Source organism: Anser anser (assembly GCF_964211835.1).
Source record: "Anser anser genome assembly, chromosome: 2".
Taxonomy (NCBI): domain Eukaryota; kingdom Metazoa; phylum Chordata; class Aves; order Anseriformes; family Anatidae; genus Anser; species Anser anser.
Window position 1 is genome coordinate 137,974,070 of NC_139721.1, and position 14,485 is coordinate 137,988,554.

At 40.2% G+C, this 14,485-nt stretch overlaps 1 protein-coding gene across 2 annotated transcripts in view; it reads left to right on the forward strand.

Moving 5' to 3' along the window:
• The window catches only part of CDK6 (cyclin dependent kinase 6), a 143,203-nt gene that overhangs the window by 56,885 nt on the left and 71,833 nt on the right, over positions 1 to 14,485 (forward strand). The gene's annotated exons all lie outside the window — the stretch shown is intronic.

Below are 14,485 nucleotides of genomic sequence, written 5' to 3' on the forward strand. Positions count from 1 at the left end.
CTGAGGTGTATTGAAGAGTAATGATGCTGCACACAGGTTGGGTGTCATTTGGTTTTGTTACTTGGTCATTATTATTTTTCTTTCCATTTTCTGAGTATCAAAACTGCCATGGCAGTATCGCTTGTGCTAAAGACAGGAAAGGAAGTGGCCAGCAGGTCGAGGGAAGTGATTGTGCCCCTGTACTCGGCTCTGGTGAGGCCGCACCTCGAGTACTGTGTTCAGTTTTGGGCCCCTCGCTACAGGAAGGACATGGACGTGCTCGAGCGAGTCCAGAGAAGGGCGACCAAGCTGGTGAGGGGTCTGGAGAACAAGTCTTACGAGGAGCGGCTGAGGGAGCTGGGCTTGTTCAGCCTGGAGAAGAGGAGGCTCAGGGGCGACCTCATCGCTCTCTACAGTTACCTGAAAGGAGGCTGTAGAGAGGTGGGGGTTGGTCTATTCTCCCACATGCCTGGTGACAGGACGAGGGGGAATGGGCTAAAGTTGCGACAGGGGAGTTTTAGGTTGGATGTTAGGAAGTACTTCTTTACCGAAAGGGTTATTAAGCATTGGAACGGGCTGCCCAGGGAGGTGGTGGAGTCACCATCCCTGGAGGTCTTTAAAAGACGTTTAGATGTAGAGCTTGGGGATATGGTTTAGTGGAGTACTTAGTGTTAGGTCGGAGGTTGGACTCGATGATCTTGAGGTCTCTTCCAACCTAGAAAAATCTGTGAATCTGTGAATCTGTGAAGTACTGCTGAGAAAGGAAACTGAAAGGAGTCCACTTTGCATTTTACGTTGTACCGTAGAAATTAGCCTGGCTCACATTGGTAAAAAGCAATCCATTGTTATTATTAGTTACTGTAAGAGTCTCATCACTGCTCTGTGAAGTAACAATGACATCCTGGGTTCTGGCTTCAGCATGACCGAAGGAAGGAAGCAACAGAAAACAGTATCAACATCTTGCTAAACATAGGAAAGTATTCTCTTCACATAAAGCATATGTAAACCTGTGTTTTAGGGTTGGGTTTTTTCATTGCCTGTAAGATGTAGCCTAATCCAAAGCTGAAAGAATCTCTCAGCTGAGGTCAGTGAAGATTGATCATGTTGTAACTCAAAACAGACCTTTGAGGAAAAGGAGAGAAGGGTTGTTCATGAATTGCTGTAATTTTTCATTTCCTGGTAGTCAGTCAGAAGCAGTAACAGCTTCAATGATTCTTTCTATTGATCCATAAAATTCTTTAATCTAAAACTGTGGAGTTCTCTAAGGCTGCCAGCAGGGTGTTTTGGAACAGGTCTGCATAACATGAGGAAAAAGCATCTACAAAACTGTGGAGACATTTGTCCATGATCATGTAGCCTGCATAGGGTCAAAGGTGTGTCAAAAGACTCAGAAATACAGTGCTGATACATACTGATATATTTACTAAGGCAAAACCAGACTAAGGCCAGCTTGTATGAGAACATTGCCAGAATTCCTATGTGAAAGATGCACATATGCTCAAGTACCTAACACTTGGGTGCTAGAAATGATGTTTCAAAACCCGCTCACTAGCACCCTTAGCACTGCTGTGAACAAGAGTTCTTTAGGCTGAGGTCGTCCACATGCAAGTTAGCACTGTGTTACCACAATCATGCAGTTATCATTGCAGATATGCTACAGAGTATTAAAATTGTTCAGCCACCAAGGCCAAATAAAGTGTATGGATGTGTAATAAAGTAAATAAAATAAATAAAAAAATAAAGTGTAATAAAGTGTAAGCCTGGATGCCTGGATAATGGCTTTCGCACCAAGAACTTACTCTACTATTATTTTCTTATTTATAAATAAAGGCTATGAGCAAAATCAGTGTGCCGATACAATTTTCATGCTGACAGCAGGCCTAAGAAAAATAATGTCTTTTTAAGTTAAAAATGTATTATTTTTGAACACCTAGTGCTTAACACCTTCAAAATCAACTGTTGTATATGTGTGTAGTAACCAAAGGGGACCCGTACTTGCAACGTGATAATGTACTGTGGTTTGAAATGTCAGTCTTCATTGCTCTTACAGAATGAGTAGTGGTTAGAAACTTACTAAATGTGTAGTAGCTGACCCAGTTAGGCCATGAGTTTTCCTTTTCTTAATGCAACTTTTATCTTTGGCTAGCTGCTTTGGTGTGCTGATGCTTTTTTTTCTTTCTTTCTTTCCTTTTTCCTCCCTTAAAATGCAATACAGATTTTTTTAATAGTAATAATAATAAAGTCTTCTGTTTTTGAAACATAAAGCAAAAGATATTCTTGACTTTATTGTTCCCCAAATGAAATCCAAATTGGAGCTCCTTGCCAGGCAGTGAGTAAATTTCAGCAGGATCAGATTTGTTTTGAAGTGTTTGCAGAAAAAACATTGCCTTATAAAAGAGAGCACATATCTAAACATATGTCAATTAATAAAAACTCCTAGCTTGCATGGATTTTCTGTGGAGTTTTATTGAAATACGATAGCGCAGACAGCCCAATGAGAAAAGGTGCATTGCATGTGCTATCACTGTGATCAATAGAAGGGTTCTGCAGCATTTCCTTCAGAAGAGAAGCTTACTGCAAGATAAACTACAAGAAACATCTTTTGAAGTATCAGATCATTCCCAAGATGCATCCTCATTCTTTGCTCACAAAGAAACTCTTCAGATGAGACAAAAAGAGCTTGCCATGAAAGTAATCCAGTAAAAACTGATCCAGCCCTGGTACTCTGGGTGCTGCAAGTGGTAACTTCAAAGCAGTCTCCCTCTGACAGCCAGTTATTTCTACAATAATGCCGAATCCTTCTGGCAGACCAGTCGTCTGGTCGTGCTGCTCTCATTTAAAGAGACCTCTTGGTACTTCCTTCAGTGAATGAATAAAAGATTCAAACTAATGTTACACATGCTTGGGGGGGGCAGGGTGGAGATCACTGCTCCCAGCTGTGGTCAGACTGAGAACTGATACAGGTCTGAAATAACAGCTTCTAGAGAAAGAATGAGGTCGGGGCAGGAGGGGGGGGCTCAGAGGGTGGATAACAGAGCACGCTTTCGGTTTCGTCCAAAGTTAGGCTCCTTTTCAAGCACTGGTCTTGGCCCTTGGGGAAATTTTGAATAGGCTTTGTGATAACAGAGAAGCTTCACAGGAAAGAAGAAGTGGATTGATGTGACTGCAAAATGTTAGAGTCTGATAGCAAAAGCTAATGAACTATCACTTTTTTTACTGGTCCAGAAAAATGGGCGCTTGGTTTTAACTTTCTCTCAACAAAGGAACAAGTGGCTGTCTTGAAAATTTGAAGTTACATCATGAAGGAGAAATAAACCATTTCTCTATTCTGTGTTGACTTCTAACTGCCTTAAAGAAAGGAAATGAAGCTGACTTGAGGCACAGCAGAATGCGGAGATAAGTGCACGCAGTCATGATCACAGCATCTAGGTGGAGCTGAGGATGTCCAGCCTTGAAATCGTGATGTGCCTTAAAGGACCTGAGTGAAACTGGCAAAACGTTAGTAACACATTCATAATACTTTCTTTGAAAACATGTGTGCTTTACCTTAGATGGCAGCAATACTGATGGTTTTTTCCCATGAAATGCAAACAAAATTGCTTTATGTCTTCCTTTTAAAAAAACAACAACTTGTTTTCAGATTTACTGAACGTCAGAAGGGAATCACAACACTTTCTCTGCTGATGCCCTAAATTGTTGAATACTAAGCTCAGCTAAATTGACAATTAAAAAGAGAAAACACAAAAAATCCCGCAGTTACTGTCAGTGAATAATTTTAGATTACGCTAGCATTTTATTTGAGTGTTTCTTCAGGATAAAAACTTTCCATCCATTTCCTGGCAGTCACTTCAGCACAAATGGTTTACATGTCACATCATGCAGGAACTTGGATTTCATTTTGTTGGTATAGTAGCAAGGGAGCATAAAATAATATTCACTAACTGGGCTTACTTTGTAAAAATAAATGTATAAATTAGTTACAGCAACAAAAACAACAACAAAAAAGATAGAAAAAAAGCTCTTCCAAAAAGGAATGAGTGCTTTCCTGTTTTCTGCCCACTGTTGCATTGTAAGATACTAATAAATGCCACCTGTTAGTAAATAATGTGAATGTAAACTCTCATCTGAGCTAATATGATAGTTAAGAGCTTGAAAACAGCATGAAGAAGTTTCTTTTGCTCTGGTTCATTTTTTTCTTTTTTCTTTTTTTTTCCCAGCTACTTTTTTATGGTACTATGCTTCCCAAAACCCAAATATTTATGTGTACGTAATATAGCCTGCATAGTCCATTCATCTGCTGGCTATGTTCCAGCAAACCTGAAGTCTGTTTTGATACAACTTTAACCTGAGATGCATTGGGTTAATGCCTTCATTGGGCCTGATTCAGCAATCCCTTTAAAACTCACAGTTAGCATCAAACAGAGGAGTAGAGCTATGGGAATTAATTAAGGACCAGCTTCTGGTAAATCAGAGGCAAAATCTGGGATGTGTTAAAGAGTGCCCTAATGGAATCAGTACAGTGACATTAGGCTTCATCTCATACAGAATTTGTTAAGAATATAAGTCTTCCTCCCTCAGACAGGTGGAATTGACTGCTTTGGTATGCACTGGGCCTTCACTGGTATGAGGAAGCACATCACCTTAGATCTGAGCCCCAGTCTTTAGTTCTTTCCTCATGGCACATTGCTCCAGTCCACCCAAATGTCCCTGAAAAGGAAAATGAGTCACAGCCAGCCAGCCAGAGGATCAAAATATGTGTTGTTGAGCTTGTGAGTGCTGTTGAAAGGTTGTGGTTATTTAGGAATGCACTACGATCAAATTGGTTGGCTTATTTAAGGAAAATCTGTCTTCCCTACTAATACAGAGCACTGCATAAAATGTCCATGTATCTGGCTTTGTGAAGAAATGAGTGGATTTCTCTGATATTTTAACATCTGGATAACTGAAGGAAGCTTTATTGCATCCTCCCAAACACCCTATAGGAAAGTTATTTCCATCACATAAAATGAGTCATTTATCTCCGGAGCCATCTTAAGAACAAAAATCATTATCGGCACATTGACAATAAAGTCTGCAGCTGACTGAAAACGTTTCAGTATATACTTACGTTGACTTCACTCAGATCAGACGTTCACTTAGAGAGCTCAGATTTATGTGAAAATAACAATGAACAAACAGATTCCTTAATGTAACAATATTATCAAAGGCAAATACAGAAATATAGGTGGACAAAGTTAGGAGATTAGAATAGAACTTGCTTTTGTTCAATGGAATAATGATGATGTAGGGTCGTTTTGAAAACTTACTAGTCTCACTTGTCTAGAAGAGCGCTCATAGTGAGACAGAGGATTTATGGTAAGGCTGTTATTTTTAGAAACACATCCTAGAGATACTATTCTAAGGATGCCATTTCACAGTCAGCATAAGTAGATGCAACAATTCTACAGCTGCAGAAAGAATGGTCCTGCTTTTGGCTATACGATTCCATCCCTTCCCTTGCATCTGCCTTTGTGGTCGTGCACTTGCAGTGTGACTGAAAATGAGCCCCATAAACAAGAGTTACTCATTTTCAGTTGGATTAGGGGATGCAAATCACTGCACGGCCACGTGAGTGAAAGCACTGACACAGGGCAGCGTGAGCAGAAGGACGGGGTCATCCACTCCATAGATACCACAGTCTTAGATTTGTTGGAGTCAGTTATGAAACCACATCTGAAGTCTTCAGCTGAGGACTCAAATAACTAAGCTAACTCAAAGGCGGAAATGTTTTTCAAAACCTCACAATTCACGCTGACTTACCCTGTTTTGAAGATGTTAGATGAACCAGTTACTGGTTCATTTAAGGCTCTTATGGTAACTGACTCTAAGAAAACTTCTAAGGGTATCTCTGTCGACGTTTGAAGTATTTTTTACCCCCAGGTGCCAAGGCCTGAGTTCAGGGCTCTATGCTGTTCCTCCACAGCTGATGCCACAGCTCACCCTTGAGACCTGCTAGGAATGCAGGGAATGCAATCCTCTGCTCTGATTCAGGCCCAGGTTTATCATGAACCATAAAAAGCCTATCTTTTAATCTTTCAAAGAAAGTAAATTATTTTACAGTAAACAATTAAATTGGCTCCACATGAGAATGCCTCCTGTGCCAAAAAGCTTCTTTACAGAGCTGCAACATTAGAATACATCTCGTGTGATTACAGAGTTTGTCCACACTGAGCTGAGCACGTTTTGTGGCCCAGCGGCTGCACCAGTGCAACCTTGCAGAATAAATGTGATGGCGGGAAAAAAAATAAATAATAATAATAAAAGTAATAAAAAATAAAAGGAGAAATGGTAGAATTCCTAGCACAATTCATATCAGAACAAAGGAGGTTTCTGCTGGGCTGCTGGAGCAAAGGTTTACTGTGCTCATTAACAAAGGATAATGTCCGACAGAGGATGCTTAGGAAGGAGAGTAAGAGTAAGTAACCAGCTTCCAGCAATCAGAAATGTAGCATTTTCCAGTGCTGGATATTCACTCTCAATGATTGTCTTTAATAATTGCTAAAGTACCCATCTTCTGTGATGTCATCTAATTCATTTTTGAACTTCTATTACTGGCTGCAGTTAACTTCTACACAGTAAGAAAAGCTGTTTATTTTGATATTTTATCATCTGATGCCTGATAATTTTACTTAGGTTCCTCTTAATTCTGCTTTTGTGAGGCATTCCCTTGCTACTTTGGGGTGAAATTTGGCTTTATTTTGCATCAGTGCAGTTCCCTTAGTGCAAGAAAACAAGTATTCAGTGTGAATAGGCCTTCAGATGTTGATGTGAAGGTAAAATTAAATGCTTTTTTCTTTTCTTGTCTCTTTTTTTTTTCTATTTTTTTTTCACTTAACAAGATTCTGTAGATATTGTTAGTAACAATGCTGACTTAAAGCATGCATTTTCTGCAGAGAAGGACCCGGGAGTCCTGGAGGACAGCAGGCTGACCACAAGTCAGCAATGTGCCCTTGTGGCCAAGAAGGCCACAGGTATCCTGGGCTGCATTGGGAAGTGCTGCCGGCAGGTCAAGGGAGGTGATCCTCCCCCTCTACTCAGCCCTGGTGAGGCCACACCTGGAGCATTGTGTCCAGTTCTGGGCTCCCCAGTACGAGAGGGACATCAAACTACTGGAGCGAGTCCAGAGGAGGGCTACGAAGATGATGAGAGGACTGGAGCACCTGTCATACGAGGACAGGCTGAGAGAGCTGGGCCTGTTTAGCCTGGAAAAGAGATCTTATCAATGTGTATAAATAACTTCAGGAAGGGTGTCAAGAGGATGGGGTCAGACTCTTTTCAGTGGAGTCTGGCAGCAGGACAAGAGGCAACGGGCACAAACCGAAACACAGGAACTTCTGGCTGAATATGAGGGGGCACTTCTTTACTGTGAGGGTGACAGAGCACTGGCACAGGGTGCCCAAAGAAGCCGTGGGGTCTCCTTCTCTGGAGATACTCAAAACCCACCTGGATGCCATCCCATGGAACGTGTGCTAGGTGATCCTGCTTGGCAGGGCTTGGACCAGGTGACCTCCAGAGGTCCCTTCCAACCTCAGCCGTTCTGCAATTCTGTGATTCTCTATATTATAAAAGAGCATCCTGCTATTGTCGAACTTGACTTCTGTTTTCAGACACAAAAATATGTGGTGCATTTCCCCCACCCAGTGATTTACATCTTCTTTGTACTATTTTTCTGTTGATTTAAGCGGGTCTGTTTTTACATCTACTCCCAGAGATAATTGAGTGGGTTGGATTGTAAAAACAATTTGATTGTTTGACAAGGTCTCTCCCTGTGTATTTACAAAACTGTTCCCACATAATTTCAAACCATCCTGAAACACTAAAACGCAGCCTCAGGTTATGCTCTTATCAGAGCACACAGGGTTAGCAGGCATGGGCCTGTCGGATACTTGAATGTGAGATGGCTGAAGGAAGAGGAGCAGAGAAAATAGCATACTCCCCTTCGAGCGTGTGCTATTCCAGAGTGAAGGCAGGCGTCTGTGCACTGCTGATGGAAATGCTCCTAGGGCTTTACATCTAATAAAAATGAGTCGCTGACATGTTTTGCAGGGAAATATCCATAAATTTTCTCTGTACACTGCCCAAAGTCCTGCTATAGAAGTTATTTCTAATTGAAAATTCCTTTGCACAGGTACACCAGAGGAAATTTCCCTTAGCCTAACAGTATTTAGCACTTGTCCAGTGTCACTGGTGTGGAATTCTAGAGCTCAAAATCAGAAGAGACATGAAATCATCCAGTCTTTTTCTGAGTCAGGCAAGATTGTTCTCTGTTATGTCATTTCTAATGTTTTGCCCATGTTAACTTTAAATGTGCCAAGAAATAGGGATTCCATCACTTCCCATGGGAGCCTGTTCCAAAACCTCTATATAATCACTCTCAGAAAGTTTCCTTGATGTCCAGCCTTCAATTTCCCATTCTTAATTTAACTCCATTATATTCTTTGTTATTGTATGCTGAATGGTAGCAGATGTCCAAAGCCTTGTATTTGGCTTCCTGCATTAGAGAAATCAATTACATATTGCTGTATACATTATTCCCCACAAAAAGTGAAAAGATAACTCACTTGCTAAACTGTATAATAGTCCTAGCTTATCCAGATTTCAGTAGAGTATAGGGCACCAGTTAATTAATCTGAATTTTCTCTAGACTTACTGTCTTTTAGAATCAAGTGGATAAATGCAGAGGAAAATATGTTACACTAAAAGAATTGTGAGCTAGAAGGTGATCTACCCCTTCTAACTGAAGGTGGTCAGCTTTGGGATCTAACAATAGCTTAGTAAGGAGCAACAAGGATCACAGGCAGCCTGTGAGTCACTGGTCTGATGCATGAAAAGAGCAAATGGAAATTTAGACTGTTACATGTAGGGTGCTTTATTACAGATGAGAAAATACTGATGCTACAACACAAATTACTTGAACAGACCTCGTCAAGAATACTGTGTGCTGTTTGTTTTCTCTGTGCCTCAGAAAAATGATCTGGGACAAAAACAGGCACAGGGAAGGATGGATTGCTGTCTACTGACCAAAAAAGGGGAGACACTGTTTTCTGTGAGACAAGAAGTAACACTGACTTAATTTAATAAATTAGTTACGACAGTAGATACAATTGGTATCTAAAATATCAGGAAGGAGACAGAGAGGGAGAACATGAGTAAAAGAACGAAGTTGGTATGCAAACTAGTTAGTGCGAAGTAGCATTAAATTAATTTAGTCAGGAAGTTAGGAAACAAGTAGTAAGATTCTGAAGTAGTACCCTACAGTAGGACCAGCACAGGCAAGTAATGTAACTTATTCTGAGACAGAGCTTATTGAATTTCTGTGATGCAGTTGGTTGTTCTTGATGACTGATTCTCTGTATTTGCCTCTTCAAGACATTATATGCATTATATAGTCAAATTTAACAGAGACACCCTTTGTGAGCTCCACCCCAAATGGAAACAGCTTTAAGCAGGTCAGATGGATTGGCTTAAATGTTAGGGTGAAATCATTTTGCAAAGACAAAAATGGTGAGCAACTTAGCTGTATTGTGATGAGCTAGAACAAATCATGTTCTATTTCATAGAACATAACAGAAGGGGGCTACCATTAAAATAAAGCCTAGCATGAGAGCGCAAAGAACTAAAATGAGATATAAAACAGAGAGACACTTCACCAAAGAAGCGAAAAAGCGACGTGGAAGTTTCCCAAGTAGGGGTGAAAGATGATCTGAAGGCAAAAATGGAATCTTTGTCAGGACAGCAAGCTGAGAAAGTCCAGATGGATTGGGAAGTCTGGTTGCAACGTTCCCCATCTGGAAAAGGAATGGATCTGGCAAGTCATATCAATGAATGACAAGCAACCTGACTGCTAAAAACCTGATCAGAAAAGCCTGGATAAAAGCAGGATGCCAGAAAAGCTTAGATAAACTTGGAACTGGCTAACAGAAATAACCTGCAACAAGGACTTGAACTGAAAAATCATCATGTGAAAGTAAGCAGAAACAGGCTACTGTGGAAGTAAAGTGAACACCTGGATGTGAAAATGAAGCAGACAGGAGACGCTGCGTGTCCTTTTTTTACTTAGTGTGCATCTTGCAAACTTACATTTTCCCAGCTCAAATAATACAAATGCCTACTGAATGAAAAGTAGGGGGAGCTGACTTTAGCATTGTGCCCTGTGTGGTGCAATGGTGAGAAAAAGGCACAGAAAGGAACATTTCTGGTAGCCTTTCTAGGTAGCCCAGCTCTGATGGTGCTCCAGAATTCATACTCAGCCTCAGCTATCTGCTATCAAGCCGTGATATACAAGTCAAGGACAGGTGTTTATCTGAGTGGGTTTGAATACTACCAAGAGCTAGAGGAAGAAGAGGGAGACCTGAGGACATTTTCATTCTTCTGACACAGAGACATGGAGACTGACAGGATACATTAGCAGTGATGGGAAATTACAGTCAAGGTAAAACAAAGAAGCCAAATACATGGTGGGGATCTGTGAGATTTACCTTGGACCTTGAATATTTCCCTTCTGAAAGAAATCAGATGATACAGCTGCCACAGAAACTGTTTATCTGAAACTCTAGCAGAAGAGTTCTGTGTTTAATAGGCAGAATGAAATAGGAAATAGTGATCCAATAAATTGCATTTGGATGCAACATATATGCAATTTCAGTTCCTCCAGACTGAAAGTAAGACCTTGCAGGTGCACACAGCAGCTTCAGTTTTTGTTTAGGTCAGACAGATGAACAGCAGTAGTAGAAACTGGGCTATTAATTTGTATAATTTGCTCTACAAAAAGTGTAGAAAGGCCATAAATTAGTTACTGGATGAGACATGCTAAAAAGTAGGAGATATGAAATAAAAATCTAATTGTTCTCAAGTGCACACGGAAGTTATTCATTGCAAAACTGGGAAAATTAAACTTGAAAACGGAGCATGTAGAATTCTAGTGCAAGACAGAACAGCTAAAGCAGTGGATGAGCTCATGATTGCTTTGGATTTTGCCATCTCTATTTCCTGTAGTGAATTCAAGGCAAAGTTGTTCTACATAGACAGTCTATGGAAATACCCTTCAAACTCGTGATTAACATGGAAGAAGTGATTTGTGGGCAATTGGTTTGCAGTCAGCAAGTTGTTCAGCTCTCCAGGGCAACTACGGAATGACAAAGATGTCTTAAAGTAGCTTTCCAGTTAGGAAAATCAAAAAGAATGACTGCATACTGTTTGAAGACACAGTACATATGTGATGTTGAAATTCAGATTGATCTGAAACTGAATATTCAGATTGATCAGGATCAGATCGTTTGCTGAGCCTGAGTGACAAATAGCAGAATATAAAAAGACAAACAAGCAAACAAGCAAAATCTAACTAGGCTTACAAAACATGAGCAGTGAAGCTAGTGATCATAGATATAGGAGAAAAAATCTCATGCAATAAAGGCAAACATAAATTTGTGTTGATTGTGTTCTGAGGTCATGCTGTAGATTTAAAAGAGGAATAACAGGAGTGGGAACTTTCTGCTTAGGAAGCAGGAGGGTTTGGTTTGGTTTGGTTTGGTTTTTTGATTTAGCAAAGATATAAGTTGCACCATGAGGGCTCCATGCAAGACTGTAACCATGGAAAACTGCCATCTAAACAGCTACCTTATTGTTGATCAAGAAGAAAGAAGAAATAATTTTTGGAGAAATATATAGACAGAGGTGTGCCTTCAGCTAGTTCTTGGGCTTTACTCTTAGCTCTGGTTCAGAAAAAAAAATGACAGTGCGTATTTAATATGGCTATTAACATCCAAAATTAATATCCTTACTTAAAAGTATTACTGTTTATTGCAATGAATAAATAGCACCCCTAATGTTGTTTCCACCTAGGCTGTTAGCAGTGGATCATGTCAAGCAGATCCAAAGGGCAGGTGAAAATGTACTAGCATACCCAAAAACATTTTGAGGCAGTTCAGAGCAAGAGGTCTCTGGCTGAGACAAATCGAGTGGCTAGTGGAAAAATCAGTCCACGGTCTTTCTTTCTCCTATGCTGCACTAGTTCATCTGCTGTGCTTAAGGTAAATGACCTCTTTTTGGAAGCAACTCAACATTTTTAACAGCCTTATTTTTAGCACAAATGATCTGAAAATACTTATGTTCTATTCTCCAGAACAGGAGGAAAAATGCCTAGTGGATAGTGAGTTGCTTCCAAAGGAGTTCTTTTACCTTGCACGCACAATCTGTGAATGCGGGGTTTTCCAATAATTACAAGAAAGTTGATGCTGTACAGATGTGTCAGCTCCACAGCCACTGTCACATGTATGCAGCATTCTGTTCCTGTTACTGAAAGTTTATTTATTCATTGATCAACATTGGAAAATGGTTTTAGATGAAAAGCGCTGTCAGTGGACAAAAGACCATGATGTCTTCATTTTCTTTGAAGGAAGTGGTTCTTCCAAGTTCTTCTTCTGTCTGTCCGTGTTTCAAAACCCTGTTTGGCTCATATTGAGCACAAATTCCAAAGCTTAAAGTTCCGTAGCAATATTGACACAGAAACACGACAGACTTAGAAGACAATGGTCTAGTAGTATAGAAAGAACTGTTTGGTATAGTACCACTCAGAAGACAAAACAACATCCACCATTTAGAGGTGCTTAAAGGCCTGCAGTATTTTCACTGTCATTTGTATGAGAAAAATTTAGAGGATAGGACAGAGTGTGTGCTTTTGGTGAAGTGAGCACAGCATTGTCTGGACTCACGAGGAATTCATTTTCAAAGAAACATGCATCCTCAGAAGATTTTTATTTTCTTCTTTCATACAGTTTACAGAAAGACAAACGTGTATGGGTTATCCACTGAGACAGCTGCAATGATCCCCTGTTCTCTTACAAGCTTCCCAGATGAGAGGATAGTGATATGCAAATTGAAAAGGCATTTGGCAGGTGGGATTTACTGTCACCTTTGAATAACACAAAGATGGTAGCAGATGGTAGTACTCTGGAAGTTAAAGCTTAGATACCGAATCAAAAATGAGTGGGGAGAAGCACTGGGTGATATCTATAAGTATCAGTGAAAGGAAGGGTCAGCTGTGCTGCCAAAACTGTTGCGCATATTGAGATTGGTAAACCCCTGCTCAAACTAAATGAAAAATTCTGCTCAGTGGAAGACATGGAGAAAATGGAAAGCAAGTGCAAGATATGCCATGGGTGCATGGGAAAGAAGTTTCTTCCCTTAAAAAAAAGATAGATCCAACTTGCTACAGTATTACTGGGAGTAGCAGCGAAGCACATGGCTTCTGTTGTGCTCAGACATCAGCATGGACTCGGGCCATCATACGGCATAGATCTGCAGGGATCGTGATACTCCTGACAGGAATCAGAGAGACTTGGAGTACTTGGTTGATGGATGAAACTATCCTAATTGGGAAGAGATCACATCTTTCTGAGGAAAAAATTATGATCATCTGTCATAAGTTAAAAATTCTCAGTGGCTTAAAGTGTTTGCAAAAGTTTTCAAAAAAGGGGGGTTGATACTTCCCCAGAGGGCTAGGAGAAAGTAGAGGGAAAAAATCAATACTGAGTAAATTCAGAGTTTAATAATGTCCAATGCTGACCTGAAAAAAATTGAGTGGTGAATAGGAAAAGTTCACCGATGTCCAGCCAGTCCCCTCTGAGCACCTAGCAGGTATGTGTACATGCTGCCAAAAGAAAGTTGAAAGAAACAGTAGTGATGCATTCCTGGTTAGGATAAAATTATGAAAGTGTGTCCCAGTGTTCCTCAGACAATCTTTTGCTTTTAAATCAAGAACCATTTCTTTGGTATCTCAGAGGAATAGTTGAAAGAAAATTGGACAAAGAAAGAAAAACTGTAAGGGGATTTGGATGGCTGCATGAATATCTCCTGATATAAAAATTCTGTAAGTGGGATTTATCTGATCAAATGTAGATGTCTACCTCTAAGCTAGTCAATGGAGCCTCATGGTAATCAAAGGAGATCTAATCAGTAAAATCAGTAAAATGAAGTGTGAGTTATCTCAGTTTAAAGAAAACATTAAGCATAGGTCAGATGAATCAGTCTCTAAAAGTACCTACTTCTTTCCATTGACTGTCAAGAGTGACCAGCTGAGATGTGAACATTTACATTGTAGTCAGATCTGAAGTCAGATGAGATGAATCCAGCCCATGTCGGGCCTGATACTGTTGCCGTCTGGGCTTTTTGCTTTCTGTTTGGGATGAGTCATAAAGAACATCACTTATCAAGAATTCCATCAAGATATGGGCAGAGCTGAGACAGTTCCCAGTGAAATGAAGTCTAACTGAAGCATAAAAGCAGAGGTATGTTTTGGATAAATCTGTAAAAGCAATTAAACACTTTTCTGGAATATATAGCTGAAATAATAAGAACCACCACCCAAAATACAAAACATATGCAAGGCCAGTTAGGAATCTAAGTTATGTGGGTGAGCAGGTTTGACAGAACTCTAAGTGGAAGTGCAGAAGAGCCAGTGGTGAGATGT